Source organism: Notolepis coatsorum (assembly GCF_963971535.1).
Source record: "Notolepis coatsorum genome assembly, chromosome: 12".
In the NCBI taxonomy this organism is placed as follows: domain Eukaryota; kingdom Metazoa; phylum Chordata; class Actinopteri; order Aulopiformes; family Paralepididae; genus Notolepis; species Notolepis coatsorum.
Genome location: NC_140176.1, coordinates 103,509,560 through 103,530,527, shown reverse-complemented (window position 1 = coordinate 103,530,527; position 20,968 = coordinate 103,509,560).

The window sequence follows — 20,968 nt, the reverse complement described above, 5'->3', positions numbered from 1 at the left end:
TGACTTGAAATAAAATAGACCGTGTATGTGGGCAGTCGGTCCGACACTAAACAGCAGTCTGTTATAATCACATTTTTATGAGCTAACAAATTCCGTTATATTGGACATTTGTATTAATTATATCAAGCGAAGAACTGAGAAATTTGGCAGAGAGACGGCAACATTATCGTGGGTTTGCGTGATGTATATCTCCACCTCCCAACGACTTGGTGCTGGTCATAATGTCCGGTGAAAACAACTCCCTCCAAGCACAACTTGACCACCCGAACCGTACCAAAACAGGCCAAAATTAAATAGCCCATGCGACGAACGATTCATTACATTCGTTTAATCGTTGCTCCACCAAGCAGCCGGTCCAACAATATCAGCGCGAGCCGGCCGCAGTTAGTTTGCAAGAAGCATCCAGCTGCAGACCCGCAGAGCAGCTTTCCAGGTCTGGGGACCGCACTGTGCCAGCAAAGCTGGTGGGTTCTGTGGGTCTGCAGCTGCATGCCTTCCGCAAATCCAGCAGCAAGCTCTCACTGACACAGCGTCGTCATTACCAGACCGGCTGCTTGGCGATGCAACGACAACAAACGCAATGATTGTTTCGTTCATCGCATAGGCCACCCAACTCCAGCCCATCCAAATGCAATTCAAATAATCAAACTGTGCCCAGAGGGAACTATTTTCACCGGACACTATGACCGGAGAGATTAAATTTGTCGGACTTCAACAGATTTTGCCAGTCAAATACCGGTAATTACCGGCTAACGGAAACGCTGACCTATGCGCTGTTTGTGTGCGCGCACGTGCATGTACGTGACGCGTTGTAGTTTCGGGGAATACAGGGATATTTAGAACTATACAATTTAGCAAGAATTAAACATATTTACAAGTCGTATTATGTTTAGCAAGTAAGGATACATATAGATTACACTATATGCACTCGAAATTGTCTTTGTTCTATTTTTACAGATTTTTGAAAAACGGGACTTCCTGAGCATTTGTGAGAGATTCTAATTATTTTGTTCTCCGCCCACGGGAGCAATAAGCCCCGTTGACTCCTAAGGGTTAACACATTAATTGCCAATGACGAGTATACTCGTTATAGCCCGCCAATCGTTGGACGCCAACAACGAGTATACTCGTTATTATGATCGTTATTTCTTTTATTCGCTATTTCCATTCATAATTCATCCTGCTGTGCTGTGGACATGTGTGGCACTCTGTCTGAGACAGCAACAGTCCGAGAACGCCGCCTAATGCCGTGCAGCCACTATTGCACTCCATTTGAAACGATATGGCTTGTTGTCTGGGCCGAGCTGCAGCGTGGGGGCGGGGTCTAAAGACTCGGGCAGGGCAAGCGGTTCTAACAGATGCACCTACGACAGGGCTGTACGTTAACTTATTTTGCACAGGCCAAAATCTTGTAGCACAAGTATAAAACGTGTTATATTTGTAACAGTCACAAATGTGCCTATTGTATTTGTGTTATTTAGTTGCAGTGCCATGTTTGGCTGTCATTTTCATGCTGACAAGTTGACGTCTCACAGCCAGACACGTTATGTGTAAGGAATTATGGGATTTGGTGTATGGACTCACTCTACTAAGGGTGGGAATCACCAGTTTCATCACGATACGATATCGATTCTTTGGACAACGATAAGATATTTGCCGATATTTGCCATGATACGATACGATGCAGGTGCCTGCAATCGATATGAGACGATATCATAAGCCCATTCAACACAATCGGTAACATTTAGATCAACTCAAAAAAGGTAATGAAAATATAATTTGAAAAAAATTAATTGAGCTCTTCCAGACATTTAAATGAAAAACAATCTATTGTTTTTAATACAAATAGACCTCCTGTTCACTATAAAGTGCCACGTTTTGATATATTGAGCTTTAAACTTTAAGTACCGTAAAAAGAAATTGGAACTCACAACAGGCAGCCTAAAACCCCTTCCTCTCCCAAACCGTTCCTGCAATTGTTTTATGTTGCATGATGATCATGAATACATTTTTTATGTATTGTATTTTTTATGTTTAAATATCAACATTATCTGTCCACCCTCAGTACATTTACTATCAATAGAATATAGTCTGACTTCATCTGATCTTTTCAAACGCACACACACACAGGGAGAATGCCTGACCCCCCCCCTTCCCCAGTCCCCTCTGCTGTTCTCTCTAGCGCTCTGATCAGGATTAGCTTGTTAGCTTACGCTAACGTAACGTTCATTTCGGACTTTAACACGACGTGGTCATAAAGGAATGGCGAGGCTTGCATAGCATGTTAGATGCATTTGACCCGTTGCGGAATAAAACAGCAGGGATTTGTTTTGGGTCGCGAAATAGGCACACTAGCCTCGCTATGTTGCAATGTGTGTGTTCCAGGCGCTACTGCGCTGTGCTGTAGAGCCGAGCGGATACGAGTCGACTCCACAGGATTTTCAAAATAAGAGTATCGATATGAACCGAACATTGCTAGCTGCCGGAGCCATAGATATTATGGCTGGAGCTGCGCTTCTGCGGAGATGAGACTTGCTACAGGATTTTCAAAATAAGAGTATCGAGGGGGGGGGGGGGGGGGGGGGGGGGGGGCGCTCGCAATCAGCAACATGTAACACGCGTCCGTTTTGAGCTCTGCACAAAAACAATTATTTCGTTAAATTTCAGCCTTTAGACTAATATTATAACTTGTTCAAATAGAGTATTACCACTCAACAACATAAGGAAAACAGTTTTTTTCGCAAATATTCTGTTGCACTTGAACGACAATCGACCCTCGGATGGCTAGCAAGAACAGGCCTAAATCAACCCCGAAAGCCTCGGGCACTGTTGAAACCGGAACACCCAAAATGGCTGCGCCAGATATGCATTTCACCTCCATCATGCAAGCCATCAAAGACTTGGAACAACGGGTGATGTCAAAGATAGAAAGCACGGTGGCTATAATAACCACGGAACTGTATGCTAAGATGGGAGACCTCTCCGACGAACTACGAAGAGAAATAGCTATCGTGCGTTCGGAACAACACGAGGCTATAGATCAGGCTAACCAAGATAGCAAGCTACAGGCTACAGCTATACAAGCGTTGGAAGAGGGAGCTAATCACTACTCCCATAGAGTTGTCGAGCTAGAAACGGAGGTGAAATCGATGAAATCTGATATCAAACAACTAACGGCCAAAGCAAATGACCTTGAGTCCAGACAACGCAGAGACAATTGTCAGATAATTGGAGTAGATGAGCGTTTTGGAGGTGCACGTATGGAAGAAACGGTGGCTAAGCTGCTCCAAGATTCACTCAACCTGGACTACACCCCGACGATTGACCGAGCGCACAGGAGTCTGCAACCCAAGCCAAAGGATGGGGAGCCCCTGCGACAGATTGTGATCAAGTTCCACTACTTCCAGGAGAAGGTGGATATCCTGAGGAAGGCATCTACTCAACGACCCATCCACCACAACAAGAAACAGATCTACATCTTCCCAGATTACACGATGGCAGTAAGGAAACAACGCGCGGCCTTCAAGGTGGCTAGAGAGATGCTACACAGCTGCCCGAATATCAGGTTTGGTCTGTTGTTCCCAGCGACGTTGAAAATCACATCTCCTAAAGGGGAGCAGAAGTCGTTCGACGACCCATCCGAGGCGGAGGATTATATAACCAGGCATCTGAAAACGAGGGACTCGAACAAACAAGGTGAAGGTATCGGCTAGCCTCGTTAGCCAGCTATAGCAATTTTGCAGCTATCCCCGCTGCCGGCCGAAGCCAGTCAAGCTAAACGTTATTATTATGACAACAGTTAACAGAGGTTGTTACAATGAATGTGTTTGTGTATATTGGGATTGTGCTATGGACTTGATATAGACATTAATTTGCAGTAGCCACTGCTAGCTGCTAACTCGGATCCGGAGCGGACTGTGTATATGATATCTCTGGGACAGACTGATGACGGCATATCTGTGCGACCAATGCTCTCGGCATCTCGACTATTCAGTGGTGATGGAGGCTAAGAGGAGGTAGAGGGCGCTGAATGTCCAAATATAATTTCACCTACCATATTAATACCCTCTTACATATATGTCTGTGTGTATATGTATATATATATATATATATATATATATATATATATATATATATGTATATATGTATATATGAGTCCATGGTTGTGTGGGGATGTGTGGGTGTGTGCTCAATATTCCATTTACCCTTGCCTTACATAGATAATTGTTGGGGTGATGCATGCATTGTGTGAATCTACCTTTTTCTTTACTACACTGCTGCGGTATGTGTGTGTATGTGTGTGTGTGTATATGGGTGCACGCACACATTCATATATATATATTATAGGGGGTGGTGGTTGCGCATATATGCGTGCAATTATTATTATTATTATTATTATTATTATTATTATTATTATTATTATTATTATTATTATTATTATTATTATTATTATTATTATTATTATTATTATTATTATTATTATTAATATTAATATTATTAATATTATTAATATTATTGTTATTTTAATAGGAGGGAGAGGGCACACAATGTTTAGTCAAATATGGGCTGAAAGGGCCAAATATAATTTCACTTGCCATATTAATACTCTTATAGGTATGTGTGTGTATATGTGTGTATGGTTGTATAGGTGGGAGTATGTATGTGTATGTGCTCATTCACTATTTCATTTATCCTGTTCTACCACTCGGGATATAGTTGTCGTTGGATACATGCGTTGTGTGGAGCTACCCTATTTTGGTACTACATTTCCAGCGTGGGTGAGTGTGTGGGTGTGTGTGTATATATATATATATTAGAGCTGGGCCGTTAACGGCGTTAACGTGCTGCGTTAACGCTATACTAGTATTGCGCGATAATATAATTAACGCATTAATCTAAATTTTTTTTTCTTTTTTTTTACCTTTATTTACCCAGGGTAGGTTCGCTGAGCACAGATGCTCTTTTTCAGGAACGCCCTGCTTCACATTCACACAGTTCCATTCACACCTGGGAGCTGCCCAGTACAACCACAGTTGACACCATTGGCCACTGAGCAACTCCACTGGAGCAGTTGATTCAAGCCATGTCACATAGTTCAAGTTTGAAATGATTCTTTCTGTTTTGCTCCTGAGAGTGCTAGATACTGTACTGTACTGGTAATATTATTTATTTGTGTTAACTTCTGAATAAAACAACTTATTAAACACAAGTACATCTTATTGAACATTATTTTGATATTTCATTACCAATTATCATAGCAAAACAGCTTTTTCAAACAGTCTGTAATGCATTTTGGAAACGGGAGATGGGCTCATGGTGTAATGGGCCACCTGGCCTGAGAAACATAAGGAGGAAAGAAAAAGTAAGGACTTACTTCTGGTCATTATTTGGGTAGAACACACATATTTTGAATGCCTTCGGCAGTTTTTTTTTTTTTTTTTAGCCATTTTAATCTAGATTAAATCCAGGATTGCAGATAGATTAATCTAGATTAAAAAAATTAATCTATGCCCACCTCTAATATATATATATATATATATATATATATATATATATATATATATATATATATATATATATATATATATGTATATGTGCATTTATTATCTCTATATTATTTAATTATTTGAGACCTAACAAGCACAGCCTGAATGCAAACATATGACTACTGTTGAGAGGTTATACCAGGAATTAAAAGTCTAGAGGACTGTTGTATTTGTTATTATGCCTTAATTGTTCTATTTCGTGCACAGCTTTTATACGGAGCGAGTTGGGTACTTAGTGTTTTTGCTAGATGGTATGCTCAATCGGGGTTAGAGCAACCTACTTAATGGGGCATGGTGCCTCTGGGGAGGGGTATCGAGGGCTGTTTGATCGGTAGTGGACAAGTATTCTGGGGAGGGGGGAGGGAATGGGGGATTGTGTCGTTTTTTTGTTTTTCTTTCCAGTCGACTTGCTCTGTTTTATTTAAAAAAAAATCACGCTCACGCTAGGAACTCACTGGGACCTTAACAAGTGGATATATATATTATGTTATGGTGTTCTACTCCAAACGGATTACATTCAGTCATACTGCAGCCTTTTTATACTATGGCTAATTTGAACGTCTTGATCTGGAATTCAGGGGGGCTTAATATCCATCATAAGCGTACAACAGGGTTTCCGTTAGAATTTTTTTTTGCAGGTCTGAGTGTCCGGTAGATTTCAATCTACCGGACAAATGGGATAAATTCCGGTCAGAGTTTATTGAGCTTAAAAACAATTGATAGGCCTATATAAAGAATGACATCATCAAGGCATTTATAATATTTTAACTTAAAACTAGACTACTTTTGCGTATATACAGTCATTAATATATTCCAAATAAAATAAGTCCCTCGAGACTGCGTGCTGCTGCCGACTTGAGGTGTCGGTGGGCAGTCTGCCCGACCTTAATAAACAGCAGTCTGTTATAATCACATTTTTATGAGCTAACGAATTCCGTTATATTGGACATTTGTATTAATTATATCAAGCGAAGAACTGAGAAATTTGGCAGAGAGACGGCAACATTATCGTGGGTTTGCGCCATGATGTATATCTCCACCTCCCAACGACTTGGTGCTGCTCATAATGTCCGGTGAAAATAATTCTCTCTAAGCACAATTTGATTATTTGAATTGTATTAAAATAGGCTAAAATTAAATAGCCTATGCGATGAACGAAACAATCATTACATTTGTCGTTGCTTCACCAAGCAGCCGGTCAATGACATCCTGTGTCAGCGAGCTGGCAGCTGATATATTTACGTGAAGCATGGAGCAGGAGCAGACAGAGCAGAGCAGCGGTGTCAGCAGCGCCCCCACCCAACAGCTGAATTGCCAATGGCTGAATTGGAGTACTGCACCCTGCCAAGCCATGCTTCACGTAAATATATCAGCTGCCAGCTCGCTGACACAGGATGTCATTGACCGGCTGCTTGGTGAAGCAACGACAAATGTAATGATTGTTTCGTTCATCGCATAGGCTATTTAATTTTTGCCTATTTTAATACAATTCAAATAATCTAATTGTGTTTAGAGGGAATTATTTTCACCGGACATTATGACCGGAGAGATTAGATATGTCGGACTTCACCAGATTTTGCCGGTCAAATACCGGTAATTACCGGCTAACGGAAACGCTGGCGTACAAGTGTACTTACATGGATGAAAAGGCAGGAGGTCGATGTGGCTTTGCTGAGTGAAATGCATCTACTAAAGGCTGACAGTGCAAGACTTGCAAACAAATCTTATCACAACATAAGCTCCTCTTCTTTTAGCACTAAGTCTCGTGGAGTAGCCATAGTAGCTAAGCGAAAGCTGAATATTAAATTATTAGACGTGTGGTCTGATGCAGAAGGACGAATCACTATAGCAAAATTGGAATATGCTAACAGGAAAATTGCTCTTATAGCTGCATACGCCCCTAATGTATATGACGCACAATTTTATACTGCACTCACTACAGAGATGCTGAAATTACCTGAGTACTCATTCATAGTGGGTGCTGATTTCAATGCCATGTGGGATACAATGGTTGATAAGTCCGGAGATGCAGTAACCCACAATCAAAAGCAGGCGTCCGCGGCCCTACGTGGCTGGTCTAAAGATACAGGGGTTATGGATATGTGGCGGGTACTCAACCCAACCTCCCGGGACTACTCTTTCTTCGCCGCGAGACATAAGACTTTCTCCAGAATTGATTGTCTTCCCCTAGGCTATTCGAGAGTTTTGATGTTGACTTGAAGCCAATTGCACTGTCAGACCACAAATACATCTTCCTTAAGGGTTCACTCAGTAAAATAACGTCCCGTGCCCCTAGATGGCGCTTTAACTCATCGCTGCTGAAGAACGAGGAATTTAACCTACAGTTTAAGGAGATGCTCACTGAATTCTTGCAGTTTAATGCTGGATCGGTACAGGACCCCAGAATTTTGTGGAATTCCGTTAAGGGGTTTATTAGAAGTAACACCACGCTATTTGCTTCCAATCTTCGCAAGGGTCGTATCTCCAAGTTAGTGGAATTAGAAGAGCTTCATAAAACAATGATGTCTTCTATGCAGCACAGCTATTCGAGCCGACTGGAGCTCCAAATTAGGGTGGTGAAAAAGGAGATTAACTCTATTTTAAGACAACAGTCAGAGTTTCAAATGCACAGAACAAGACAACACTACTACTTTCATGGCTCTAGACCTAGTCACCTACTGGCTATGAAGATACGGGCCAGTGAACAATTTGCAGATATCCCTGCCATTAAGAACCAACAGGGGGAGATAACCACCAACCCCAACAAAATTAACCATACATTTCGCTCGTTTTATTCCAACCTGTACGAGTCAGAGGTGGTCTATGATCATACCAAGCTGGAAGACTATCTTAGTCAAATTAACTTACCACAAATCTCAGAGGATGACGCTAAACGGTTAGCTGAACCTAGGGCTGGGCGATATGGCCTAAATATGATATCACGATATTTTCTGACCTTTCGGCGATACACGATACGCATCACGATGTTTTTCTTTTTTTCCCCAAACAATTCATTATGAGGCTTACCAAGACAGTATTTGAGTTTGCAAGCTAACATTAAAGACAAAATAAAATACCCATGCATTTAGCATTTTTATATTATATATTAGATTTAGATTATTGGATTATTAGATTATATATTGCATATATTTAGCAATGAGATATTATATGATTTAGATATGAAATATGATGAATTGAAAATGGGGGACCCTGATGTAAACAAGACGAAAGTCTTTCTCTGGTCTGCATCCCCTTAACAATTGTATGTATTGAGCTGTACTGTACCCATTCTGCAATATGTTAATAAAGTTTTAAATCAATCAATCAATCAATAGGATTTTAGCATTTTTATGAAACTACTGTATATTTGTATGTCTCTAAATGTTTTGATGAATTGAAAATGGAGGACCCTTATGTAAAAAAGCCGAAAGTCTTTTTCTGGTCTTCATCCTCCAGTCAGTCCACTGTTGTTGTATTGAGCTGTACTGTATTGTACCCATTCTGCAATCGTTAATAACGTTCATTCATTCAATCATTCAGCCGGCAACAGAATAATTTTGATTGACAGTCGAGTCTGCCAATTACGTCACACCGCTTGTACCCGCCCTGCTGTTCTTAGCACCAATCGGCAAGCAGCGCTATTCTTTTTTTACATTCCTGAATGCCCAACAGCTCACCGCAGCCGACGAGTGATTACTAGCTCACCGCAGCATAACAACGAGGCATAATGATTTTACTGCAACAAATGTTATAATAAAAGCCTTTCCATACATCCGTCTGATTGAAAACTTTATTAACAGACAGCAGAATGGGCACGCACAACTCGGCACGGACTGAGATATGAACAGTAACGCTTGCTATCTATGTCGTCATCGGACGTTGCTATGTTTGGGTAAATACGCTGATGTGTAACTATATAACGTGTAACTATATAATGTTGATGCCACAAAACGAATGCCTTTGTTAATCATAAGTACTAACTTTGATGCAGTAGTGTGTGTGTGGGAGCGGCGTTGTTCAAAAGTTTGAACGGGGTGGACCAGATTGACGCGACACAATCCTCTTGGGCAAAACATCACGATATCCACGATACGTTAAAAAAGTGTATCGTTAATGAACTGTACCCGATATTTATATAATATCGTCATATCGCCCAGCCCTAGCTGAACCTATCACACTGGATGAGCTCAGGGAGGCAATTGCTGACATGCAGCGGGGCAAGGCTCCAGGTTGGGACGGCATTCCACCGGAACTCTATACTGCGTTCTGGGATGTACTCGGTCCCTTATTACTATCAATGATTTTACACTCAGTCGAAGAGGGCAATTTTTCCAGGGATGTCAATATGGCACTTATATCTGTCCTACTCAAGAAAGATAAGGATCCCACAGAATGTGGCAGCTATAGGCCCTTAAGTCTCCTCGGAGCCGATCTCAAGCTATATGCTAAGGTGCTAGCCATCCGACTCCAAAAGCATATGACATCTCTAGTTAACCCCGATCAGACTGGCTTTATAAGAGGCCGACTGGTCACGGATAATATCAGACGGTTACTGCACGTGATTGATGCCAGCAAGGATGTCGCAACTCCTACGGATGGGGTTAGGTGAGGGGTTCATTCATTCACATGATCAAGGTTCTCTACACAGGGCCTTCGGCCATGATCTTAACAGGGAAACTCTGCTCACCACTCTTTCCTGTATCGCGCTCTTCTAGACAGGGTTGCCCTCTTAGTCCCGGACTCTTTGCTTTATCACTCGAACCTCTAGCTCAGTACATAAGACAATCCCAGATTATATCCCCTGTGTCAATTAAGGGCACACATCACCATATAAGCTTATATGCGGATGATGTACTCCTATTTATGCAGAACCCCGCCGTCTCTCTACCTCATCTTCTCCAAGTAATAGATGATTTTGGCAGTCTATCTGGATTTAAGATTAACAGCCTTCCTTCCACTCAATGAGACTGCGAAGGCAACCATTCTCCCAGCAAACATACTCATGGTAGAGCACTTTAAGTGTCTTGGGATTTAAATATTTCTCACTATTAACCAGACGGTAAAGTATAACTACTCCAGCTTGGGTGACAGGATTACGAATGATTTTAACAGGTGGTCCAAATAAAAAAACTCATTACAGGCCCGTGCCTCAATAATTAAGATGAATGTTTTACCCAGGATTCACTTTATCAGCTCCATGTTGCCATTATCTCCTCCTGTTGGTTACTGGCAAAAACTTCACTCTGCTGCATATAAATTCGTCTGGAACAACAAACGCCCACGCTTAAAGAGATCCACTGCACAGAGGAGTAAACTCGACGGGGTTTAGCATTTCCAGACTTCAAATATTATTTTCAAGCTTACTCTTTGAGACCTCATCACTTGGTTTGACGCTCATGCAGCCGTATCCTGGTGACCATTGGAGGAGCAGATAGTGACCCCTTATAGACTTCAGGATATTGTGTATACCAACATTTCAATTAAGCAATGCAAATTACGATTTGGCCCTCTTATCACACATGTGATCCAGATTTGGCATGACACCCAGAAAGCGTGTACTAACCGCCATAAATGGCACACGCAACTCCCCTATATTTAATAACAATTTACTTCTTATTGGACGGCAACCTATTAGGTACCCTAGATGGGAAAATAAAGACATCCATACATTGGGGGATATCTTCGATAACTCTGGTCTCCGCTCTTTCCAGGATCTATCCAACGGATATGATCTCCCCAGAACCTCCTTTTTCTTTTATTTACAAATGAGAGCAGCTCTGAAGGCTCATGGCGTTCCATGTGACGTTCCACTAGAGCGACACCGATTTCACATTATTTTATGACAGGGAGACATCGAGAGGCTTCGTCTCTGACTTTTATCAGCACTTACTTATGTCCTCATATAAGGACCTACCCCTAGACACGATTTGGAGAAAGGATATCCCCGAGTTGGATATAGATTTTGATTGGGATGCAGTCTGGGAAAATGTTAGGCTATCACGCAACCCAGATCACCAACAGATTCATCTTAATTTTGTTCATAGGACTTATCTGACCCCCAGGCGATTGAACCTAATGGGCCTCAGACCTGACTCTCAATGTACCTTGTGTCCAAACGGTGCCATTGGAACATAATGCATATGTACTGGGAATGCCCTCCTGTTGAGGTCTTCTGGGAAAATGTTACCTCTCAGCTATCAGAGATTTTCGATTTGACCATACCAACCTTGCCTTCTGTATTATTGTTAAATGATGTTTCTCAATTGCCGACTTCTGTACATGTAAAGAGACTCATTTTGGCCGGCCTTACGGCTGCCAAAAAGCTGATTGCTTCACACTGGATACAACCATACAACCAGATAAGTTATGTCCGAAGGTATGGATTCTCACCTATCTTGATGTGTTATATCTGGAGATATCCACTGCACGAGTTTTAGGGGTTAACCAAGCAAATATTGCTATCTGGTTGGCAGCGGTTACAAAGCTTAAAGAGTGCATATAACGTTCAATTGCTAGATAATCGATTGTATATAATGTATTTAACTCACGTTGAGGTCCTTTTTTTTTTTTAGTTATTATTGTTATTATTATATTTTTTTCTCTTCTCTTGTAATTTTAATGATATATATTTTCGGGACCCCCTTTGGCTGTGGGTCTGGTGGCCGTGGGCTCTGACTGGGGGGGGCCGTGGTTGGGGGTCTCTGCGGGTCGAGGCATTAAAGTGGCGTGGTGCTTTTGCCCGTGGGGGCGCCGGACTCCGGGTCCTCCGGGGTTGGGGTTCGCGGCTGCCGGGCCTGGGGATGGAGGGGGCTCAGGAAGCCCTTTTTTATAGTAAATGTTTTATTTTCCTTATACTTTGTTACAGCTTATTTGAACTGGATATGTATGCAAATGTATAATCTGTCTAATTTATTGTCTAATCATTGTTGGGTTAGTTTATGTTTTTGGATGTCTTTTACGTATTATTGTTATTATTGTGTTGTGAGTTGTGATGTTTCATGTTTGAAAAATGGAAAATAAAAAAATGTGATCACAAAAAAAAAATAAGAGTATCGATATGAACCGAATGCCTATCGCACAGTGCTACTGAAGTAATTCCATTCATCGCACAGACTGTTGTTGCTGTAGCACGTGCAACATATATCTCGCACTGTACAGCCCTGACCTACGAGCCCCCCCGTTCATGTCCACGCCTGGATAACATTGGACACACGATCGCGATCAGTACTTGGAATGGCATCAGATAATTGGATTCTTCTTTTTGCAGTACATCTTATTGTGTTGTGAGTTGTGATGTTTCATGTTTGAAAAATGGAAAATAAAGAAATTTGATCACAAAAAAAAAATAAGAGTATCGATATGAACCGAATGCCTATCGCACAGTGCTACTGAAGTAAATCCATTCATCGCACAGACCGTTGTTGCTGTAGCACGTGCGACATAAATCTCGCACTGTACAGCCCTGACCTACGAGCCCCCCCCCGTTCATGTCCACGCCTGGATAACATTGGACACACGATCGCGATCAGTACTTGGAATGGCCATCAGATAATTCGATTCTTCTTTTTGCAGTACATCATAGACAAGGTAAGGAGTGGACTATATGTTATCAATCTTGCGTTGATCCGATAATTTTTTCCCGCGATCGGAGCGTGTGTCTGTGTGCCGTGTCCCGTTAGTTGCGATCAAAGCACGGAGGGGCGGCTTCCCCCCCCCCCCTTTCATGCATCGATGATGAAACATAATACTGATAATCTAGCGTTGATTTCAGATTGATTATTGATCCAGGCGAGAAATGGCACGATTTATAATTAAATGCAGTAAAGCACTGTTTGGTGGCGTTTCCTGGGATTACACAGAATCACTCTAAAACTATACTCATATATTCATCGACGTTATTAGATCCATAGCTATAATATTTAATATAGTTTTAGCACTACAAACACCGGCATCTACCCCCATTTCATTACAGCGCTGGCACAAACGGCCATACGCCCACAGCGACCTCTGGCGTCCAATGTGTTAAGGGGTTAAGTGTTATTAGCGAAATATGTGTTTATTGAAATCATTGGATTGGAAATCGGATGAATTAGACGTGAGGAAATGACACTGTCATGAACCCGTTGTAGTCCTAAGATAGAGGAGTCCCAGGGCTTTCGATGGACGTCGAAATTTCATAAAACTACACTACCCAGCTCACACCAGCTGTTTAAGCTGTTTTTTTTTTTTTTATAATTTTTTTAAGTTTTTTTTATGATTGTATTTCACGGGTCGAACAAACCTGAACGTTATTGCCATTAAATGCAACATACATTATTTCTTTACCTTTCTGTGAACGTCTACAAAAAATGTGTCGCAATCTGGTGAAAAATGGCGGAGCTATGGACATATATAAAAGTAACTGTACTTACAGTAGATTTCAATCACGTGTTTGCTGCCCTATCAGGGGCGCCTGGTGGTACTAAATCCAGATTTAAGTCTGCCATTGGATCTGATCCATTGATGTATGACTTGGCCATAATAAGGTAATCTTTAGGCCTTATATTCTATATTCATTTCATTTCAAATTGCATGTGTCTGGATGGCAAAATCCAGTACTAGATCTACAAAAAAAACTAAATCATCTGCCCTTTATTAATTAGATTAGATATTTTGTACACTTGATCTCATGAAGGTGCTAAATCAGTTCAGGTAAATCTCATGTCTGGTCAAAGTTAGCTTGGTGTTATTCACCGTCAAAGATGGAAAAAACTTATAAATAATAATAATTGATATTCTCCTTTGGTTCATTACAATTTACTCAAGCATAGTAACATACACAATATATCTGACACTGAGAATACATTCCCAGAGGTCCATACATTCACAGGTCCTGTTGTTACTATACACATATATTCATAATTTTATTTTTTATCTTGTTTTTTCTAAATATTTTCTTTTTTTCTACTCTTTCCTTGTACAGTGTCCTTGAGTCTGAGAAAGGCGCTTCCCTCTTAAAATCCAATTTATTATTATTATTATACATGTCCCTAGATACCATGAACATGCAAATGGACCTTGTAGAAGTGGAGCAATCCTCCATTTACTTGGCTGTTTACTTTTAAGTGAATTTTCTGAAAATATGGCTAGGGTTTAAAGTGGAAATGAAGCAGTGAGCAATGTGATCCTAGTTTGTTTGTTGTGTACCTTGTGTAAGACAGGGTTCTATAATCAAATGTGAAATCTATCTTATTTGTCTGAAAAATCAAATATAATATCCCTGTTTTCAACATGGGCGCCGCCATTTTGTTGCTGACGTCATGGCTGACGTCATGCCACTGGTTGGGTGTATACACGGCTGGTACACTGCCTATAGTGAATGGGTCAGTCAGTAAATAAAATGTTGCCTACAAAACAACGGGACCGCGGTGGTTCTGTTTGTATTGCTCCTGGCTGTTCAAACTAATTTTACCATGTGAGAGAGAGGAAAGTTGGTTAATTTCCACAAACTACCAGTGAAAAAAACAGTGTTGTTGGCACGTTGGCTCAGGCTGGCTGCACTCAGGCGGCGCGACCAGCCTGTTGGACAGGGAAGGAGGATCTGCAGCGAACACTTCATTGCCTCGGATTATGTTGTTGGGGTGGGATGTTTGTCCAGAAGACCACTAATCAGCTGAAGCCGGACGCGGTTCCCTCAGTCTTCGACAGACAGACCGGCGTTAGCTCTCGGGAGCGATCGCTAGCTAGTTGGCACCAGCCGGGGACCGGAGTTAGCTCTCGGGAGCGTCGCGGAGCATTCAGCCTGCTGGCTACCTAGATCCACTTCAACCAGCCGAGCGTCGGGAGCTCCAGCAGCTTGTTGATGTGCTAATAGCCTGGAGCCAGCTACCGTTAGCTTGCCGAGGCTATTAGCACACCGACAAGCTGTGTAGCCAGCTACTGTTAGCTTGCAGAGGCTCCAGCACACCGACAAGCTGTGTAGCCAGCTACCGTTAGCTTGCCGAGGTTCCAGCACACCGACAAGCTATGTAGCCAGCTACCGTTAGCTTGCCGAGGTTCCAGCACACCGACAAGCTGTGTAGCCAGCAGGCTGAATGCTCCGCGACGCTGGTTGAAGTGGATCTAGGTAGCCAGCAGGCTGAATGCTCCGTGACGCTCCCGGGTGCTAACTAGCTAGCGATCGCTCCCGAGAGCTAACTCCGGTCCCCGGCTGGTGCCAACTAGCTAGCGATCGCTCCCGAGAGCTAACGCCGGTCTGTCTGCAGATCCTCCTTCCCTGTCCAACAGGCTGGTCGCGCCGCCTGAGTGCAGCCAGCCTGAGCCAACGTGACAACAACACTGTTTTTTTCACTGGTAGTTTGTGGAAATTAACCAACTTTCCTCTCTCTCACATGGTAAAATTAGTTTGAACAGCCAGGAGCAATACAAACAGAACCACCGCGGTCCCGTTGTTTTGTAGGCAACATTTTATTTACTGACTGACCCATTCACTATAGGCAGTGTACCAGCCGTGTATACACCCAACCAGTGGCATGACGTCAGCAACAAAATGGCCGCGCCCATAATGCTAAATGCTTCAGAAATGCACACAACAAATCGCTTTTTCTTAGAAACTGCTTATTTTTATAACGTGATTTCTTCTGTGGCTTATCTAAATACTAATGTGATGCTATGAATATGTATTTATCGCACTGCTTCCTTTTCACTTTAAGAGATGAATCTAAAGATTTTGACTTTATTCTGACTTTATAAATGTTGTCTTTAATCTGTAAACATTATCTCTTTAGTCTGACGTCATAAATGTTGACTTTAATCTCTAAACATTATATAAAGGCTTGAATTAACTAGTGAATAAAAAACAATAAACCTACAAGCCAGTGAGGTGGCTGAAAACCGGCTAGAACGTAATTGACGCGTCTGGCTACTCGTCAGATCAAAGACAGAATGTCCACAAGGTCCGTTACGATAATACTCAAGAGTATTTATTTACACCATACAATTAACACATGCACAATTGCATGTAACATAAAGTAAACGGTACTACCTTGCACAACAAACGATAAACAAAACAACGTTGCAAACGACGGTCAAAACTGTAAACTCTTACCGGTTACAAACACACCTGCATGTCATCAGTCCCATCACACTTTAAGTAGCCAGGTAGCCTGATTACTAACACACCTGCATGTCATCAGTCCCATTACACTGTAAGTAGCCAGGTAGCCTGATTACAAACACACCTGCATGTCATCAGTCCCATTACACGTAAGTAGCCAGGTAGCCTGATTACTAACACACCTGCATGTCATCAGTCCCATTACACTTTAAGTAGCCAGGTAGCCTGATTACTAACACACCTGCATGTCATCAGTCCCATCACACTTTAAGTAGCCAGGTAGCCTGATTACTAACACACCTGCATGTCATCAGTCCCATTACACTTTAAGTAGCCAGGTAGCCTGATTACTAACACACCTGCATGTCATCAGTCCCATTACACTGTAAAGGCGCTCCCATAGTCCAGCAGACTGTACACAGAGCAGACTCCGCGGAGGTCCGCGCGGACTCTTGAGCTTTGATCTCAGCGGACAGCAGACCCACAGGTGCGAAGCTCCGATTTTCTGAGGCGCGGACATCCGCGCCGCTGACTTGGTGTCACACAAAACGCTGCTCTGCGTTTTGGTTGACATCGAACTGCATTTAATGTGACGCCGATCTGCATTTTACTCTGACCACTCGCTCGTGCCAAGAGAGATGTTTGAATGGCTTTTCTAAATGAAGTGTGTAAAATTGCCAGTTTTATTTCGAAATATTGGAAACGGAGATAACATAGAATGTTATCTCCGTTTCCAATATTTTGAAATAAAACTGGTGCTTTTATTTCATGCAATGCGTGTTTGTCATTTCAGCACCAGCGCTGTCACCTCAAGCCTATATACCTGTTATTCAAGTGCGTAAAACTGCCCGTTTTATTATCGAAATATTGGAACGCTGGTTGAAGTGGATCTAGGTAGCCAGCAGGCTGAATGCTCCGTGACGCTCCCGGGTGCTAACTAGCTAGCGATCGCTCCCGAGAGCTAACTCCGGTCCCCGGCTGGTGCCAACTAGCTAGCGATCGCTCCCGAGAGCTAACGCCGGTCTGTCTGTCGAAGACTGAGGGAACCGCGTCCGGCTTCAGCTGATTAGTGGTCTTCTGGACAAACATCCCACCCCAACAACATAATCCGAGGCAATGAAGTGTTCGCTGCAGATCCTCCTTCCCTGTCCAACAGGCTGGTCGCGCCGCCTGAGTGCAGCCAGCCTGAGCCAACGTGACAACAACACTGTTTTTTTCACTGGTAGTTTGTGGAAATTAACCAACTTTCCTCTCTCTCACATGGTAAAATTAGTTTGAACAGCCAGGAGCAATACAAACAGAACCACCGCGGTCCCGTTGTTTTGTAGGCAACATTTTATTTACTGACTGACCCATTCACTATAGGCAGTGTACCAGCCGTGTATACACCCAACCAGTGGCATGACGTCAGCAACAAAATGGCCGCGCCCATAATGCTAAATGCTTCAGAAATGCACACAACAAATCGTTTTTTCTTAGAAACTGCTTATTTTTATAACGTGATTTCTTCTGTGGCTTATCTAAATACTAATGTGATGCTATGAATATGTATTTATCGCACTGCTTCCTTTCCACTTTAAGAGATGAATCTAAAGATTTTGACTTTATTCTGACTTTATAAATGTTGTCTTTAATCTGTAAACATTATCTCTTTAGTCTGACGTCATAAATGTTGACTTTAATCTCTAAACATTATATAAAGGCTTGAATTAACTAGTGAATAAAAAACAATAAACCTACAAGCCAGTGAGGTGGCTGAAAACCGGCTAGAACGTAATTGACGCGTCTGGCTACTCGTCAGATCAAAGACAGAATGTCCACAAGGTCCGTTACGATAATACTCAAGAGTATTTATTTACACCATACAATTAACAAATGCAGAATTGCATGTAACATAAAGTAAACGGTACTACCTTGCACAACAAACGATAAACAAAACAACGTTGCAAACGACGGTCAAAACTGTAAACTCTTACCGGTTACAAACACACCTGCATGTCATCAGTCCCATCACACTTTAAGTAGCCAGGTAGCCTGATTACTAACACACCTGCATGTCATCAGTCCCATTACACTGTAAGTAGCCAGGTAGCCTGATTACAAACACACCTGCATGTCATCAGTCCCATTACACGTAAGTAGCCAGGTAGCCTGATTACTAACACACCTGCATGTCATCAGTCCCATTACACTTTAAGTAGCCAGGTAGCCTGATTACTAACACACCTGCATGTCATCAGTCCCATCACACTTTAAGTAGCCAGGTAGCCTGATTACTAACACACCTGCATGTCATCAGTCCCATTACACTTTAAGTAGCCAGGTAGCCTGATTACTAACACACCTGCATGTCATCAGTCCCATTACACTGTAAAGGCGCTCCCATAGTCCAGCAGACTGTACACAGAGCAGACTCCGCGGAGGTCCGCGCGGACTCTTGAGCTTTGATCTCAGCGGACAGCAGACCCACAGGTGCGAAGCTCCGATTTTCTGAGGCGCGGACATCCGCGCCGCTGACTTGGTGTCACACAAAACGCTGCTCTGCGTTTTGGTTGACATCGAACTGCATTTAATGTGACGCCGATCTGCATTTTACTCTGACCACTCGCTCGTGCCAAGAGAGATGTTTGAATGGCTTTTCTAAATGAAGTGTGTAAAATTGCCAGTTTTATTTCGAAATATTGGAAACGGAGATAACATAGAATGTTATCTCCGTTTCCAATATTTTGAAATAAAACTGGTGCTTTTATTTCATGCAATGCGTGTTTGTCATTTCAGCACCACGCGCTGTCACCTCAAGCCTATATACCTGTTATTCAAGTGCGTAAAACTGCCCGTTTTATTATCGAAATATTGGAAACGGAGATAACATACTCTTTATTTTGACATCGGATGACGACGACATGACAGAAGTTGAACAGCTTGGGGACAATTGTGTAAACTGGCGCATGACATGTAGGAAATTGGTCCGCTGAGATCTGCTCGACTATGAAAGCTCAAGAGTCCGCACGGACCTCCGCGGAGTCTGCTCTGTGTACAGTCTGCTGGACTATGGGAGCGCCTTAAGTAGCCAGGTAGCCTGATTACTAACACACCTGCATGTCATCAGTCCCATTACACTTTAAGTAGCCAGGTAGCCTGATTACTAACACACCTGCATGTCATCAGTCCCATTACACTTTAAGTAGCCAGGTAGCCTGATTACTAACACACCTGCATGTCATCAGTCCCATTACACTTTAAGTAGCCAGGTAGCCTGATTACTAACACACCTGCATGTCATCAGTCCCATTACACTTTAAGTAGCCAGGTAGCCTGATTACTAACACACCTGCATGTCATCAGTCCCATTACACTTTAAGTAGCCAGGTGGCCTGATTACTAACACACCTGCATGTCATCAGTCCCATCACACTTTAAGTAGCCAGGTGGCCTGATTACTAACACACCTGCATGTCATCAGTCCCATTACACTTTAAGTAGCCAGGCAGCCTGATTACTAACACACCTGCATGTCGTCAGTCCCATTACACTTTAAGTAGCCAGGCAACCTGATTACTAACACACCTGCATGTCATCAGTCCCATTACACTTTAAGTAGCCAGGTAGCCTGATTACAAACACACCTGCATGTCGTCAGTCCCATCACACTTTAAGTAGCCAGGTGGCCTGATCACTAACACACCTGGATGTCATCAGTCCCGTTACACTTTAAGTAGCCAGGTAGCCTGATTACAAACACACCTGCATGTCATCAGTCCCATTACACTTTAAGTAGCCAGGTAGCCTGATTACTAACACACCTGCATGTCATCAGTCCTGTTACACTTTAAGTAGCCAGGTAGCCTGATTACAAACACACCTGCATGTCATCAGTCCCATTACACTTTAAGTAGCCAGGTAGCCTGATTACTAACACACCTGCAGGTCATCAGTCCTGTTACACTTTAAGTAGCCAGGTAGCCTGATTACTTTTACCAACGCATTTCCAGTTTCGCGTTCGCGTTCTGCGATCTGATTGGCCACTGACCTTTCTGGTCGTGTGACATCTGCGCCAATCGTGTGACGCCTGTTTCTATCACCGGTTAAGCTTAGGCACTCTTTCGAAGTTGGTTAAGGTTAGAGTTTGTCTTAGAGCAGGGCGATAGAACACCAGCCCTGATTCCAAACTCTAACCTTAACCAACTTGGAAAGAGTGGCCTAAGCTTAACCAGTGATAAACTAGGCGTTAGGTAAGAGCTAAGCTTAACCAGTGACAAACTAGGCGTTAGGTTGTTTGCAGGCTGTTCGAGGCGGAAATGGGTGCAGAAACAGGCGTCACGCGATT